This window comes from Hyalella azteca, unplaced genomic scaffold (genome assembly GCF_000764305.2).
Source record: "Hyalella azteca isolate HAZT.00-mixed unplaced genomic scaffold, Hazt_2.0.2 contig6466, whole genome shotgun sequence".
Taxonomy (NCBI): Eukaryota; Metazoa; Arthropoda; class Malacostraca; order Amphipoda; family Hyalellidae; genus Hyalella; species Hyalella azteca.
Window position 1 is genome coordinate 79,167 of NW_025936627.1, and position 2,986 is coordinate 82,152.

Here is a 2,986-nt window from a genome sequence, read left to right on the forward strand (position 1 = left end):
AGATGTGTATAAGAGACCTGTAGTATCCTATTTACGTATATCATGTACTTATTTCCACCAAAATGTCAATATTTAATGCTCTTTGTAACTTGAAAATGAATGTTCGTTACATTCGAAACGTCGTTAATAAACTAAAACTACTTCCCGATATATGCCTTTCGATCTACCAATGTCATCTGAAGAATTGTCCGACTCTTTGATAATTTAAATCAACGAATTCTCTAGTCGTTAATCGCACGCGTATAATATGTATATTTATATATAAAAAGTCCCATTTATAGCCTATTATTCACGTTAAATTGAACATAAATAGGTCTAAAGACGCGTGCTGGTACCTTGAATGCAAATAATTAGCAATGGGAAAGCTTGGGCTACAATATCAAGACTTTTTGTGCATATTCTTCTGCTTTCAATGAATTTTACTCTATTTGGCTCCCCTGAACAATTTAAAAATCCAAAAAAACGCCGTCTTAAAAAAATTATAACTCCAACAGTTTTCAAGCTACGGCAATGAGATTTGTAAAAACAATACCTAGCGAATCTAGAAGCATTTTTTTAATATGTGCATAATTTGACCTATATATGGGAGGGGGAGGAAGGTGGGGGGGTAAAAATGTGAAAAAAATGGGAAGAACGCGAAAGAAACGATGAGGAAAATAAAAAATCGGGGCTCTACAGTCGCTAGATATTGTTGTTACAATTCGAATGATATGTGTCTCGACATTGCAGCATGTGATTTGCCAAAGTTATAAAAAATTTTATTTAGAGTACCCATTATTTGCCGTTTTCTATTTTTTAATTCCACGTTTTCTTTCATTTTTTCTTGAATTTACATGAACAAAAAGGTCTTAGATTTCTGTTTTACATATGTGTAGCAAATTTCAAAACGATCCGTCCGTAAACAAAAAAAAATTGTTGGAGGGTAGCCGGTCCCCTTAAGTAAAATCTAAAGGCTTTATCAATAAATGTAGCGGTAGCGCTGTAGCGGCAAAACCTCGTATCGCTACTTAAATATGTAGCGGGCGCTACCGCTACCGCTACATTGCCTTAAATGTAGAGCCGCTACCTCTACCGCTACTGAAAATGTAGCGGCCGCTACATGTAGCGCGCTACTGCCCACCTCTGACTATAAAATAGCGGTGTCAACGTTAATCAGGACGTTAGACCTGTCGCCAATTTTTAACATCGCAGAATATTCACAGATTATTTCGGGTCTCGAACATGCAACTCACTGCTTTGATCTTTCTGGGCTTAACTGCCCATCCACCTCGCCGATTTGACTAAAACTGAAACCACTGGGCCTGTTGGCCACCCTTTCCTTATCCGCTTTAATTGGGCTACCTAAAAAGCGTGCAGCGTTCGTGTCGCTCGTAATTTGTTTGATTCTTGTTTATTTATCACCTTCATCTCTATCAATTTTAAAATTTATCCTTCCATAAGACTACATTTTTCTGGACATTATGTGCTACATCTTACCTCTTTCTATCATTTCTAGTTGCTCTGCACTCGCATATGCATTATATATATAGGCTAGACATGCAGAGCAGAAAACAAGAAAGAATTTACTGATGAAATCCGCTGCAAAGGATGGGTTATCGCACTGTCCCGTTGCCGGCGGTGGGAGAGAGTCAGCTGCGTTCGTACGGTAAACACCGGCGTTCATGCAGTACACATCAATTGATTTTGCTCTAAAATTAACGTAACAAAGTTTATTTGTGACTTACGTGAATACTCACATTTCCATAATTTTTTTTTTCATTCTTAAGTTAATCACACATCTCTGTATCCCGCGGTCCGCTAGTATACTGGCTGTGGCTGAGCACCTGAGAGGCTGAGCTAAGTGCTCAGGTGCTTTCACAGTTTCACTGGCTTCTGGAAATTTCATGGATGATAATGATATCAAACATATTGTTAAATAAATATAGGCCTATTCGAAATTGATCAGGCCTTTTGTATTGAAATTAAGTGAAAGTTCCTTTCCTTCTCACCTTCTGCGGTTTCTGCCTTCTTTGAAAACAAATTTTGAGCATAAAATGATTACAAAAAAGTAGAGGAAAATTGCATACCAACAAAAAGTGAACAATTATTATTTAGGGGTTGTGTTTTAAGGTAAAAGGGATGCACTTTTAGTGACTTTACTTTAGATTAAGATTATCAATAAGTGCATCCAAAAAAAGGGTGTTTTTTTTTATTACCTTAAAATGGGGTTACTTTGACCAGCGGGGCAGTGTGGAATTCTGTATAGGTAATATATTCTCATGTCAATATAAGAAAACGTATTGAAATACCAACCCTACCACCGCGCCCGATTGGAAATTTAAGGTAATGATCAGGAGTACTGCTTTTCAAAATTCTCACGGAATTACACCGAACCGCCATTGCACGGATTTTGTAAGAGATCTTGAACATTCTCACGGAATTGCTATGTTTTCACGATTCATCATTTAAACAACTAACATCTCAATTTCGTCTAAAAAAAGATTACTCATTACGTTGCCTTAATCCTTGAGCGTAGAAAATAAACACCTAAATTGTTTTAGTGTACTGAATTACTGCATCCATCGCACCTTCTTCAACTCCACAGTGCACGCTATCAGTTCCGTCTCCTACGATGCGGATGTGAGCAGCTACTTTATATAATGCAGTAGCTACTCTAAAAATAATAGAACCGATGTTTTTTAAGAAACAAAGGTACACATTTTAATCATACAATAATAAATACGAAAATAAATACGAAAACTTCAAATTAGTTGAACATACTTGTGATGTATTATTACAGTATTTTTTACAGCATATAGCATGAGTAACCATTTATGGGTTGAAAAATAAGGATTACATATTAATATAGGCAAAAAGTATCACAATGCATTTGGTTATGTTGAAAACGCAACACAATAGAATGTTGCCTTCAACAAGTGCTCATTATCGTCTCGGACAAATTTACGTCCGGACTCGCGCCCGGCGTCTCATTACCTGGGGGAGAGAT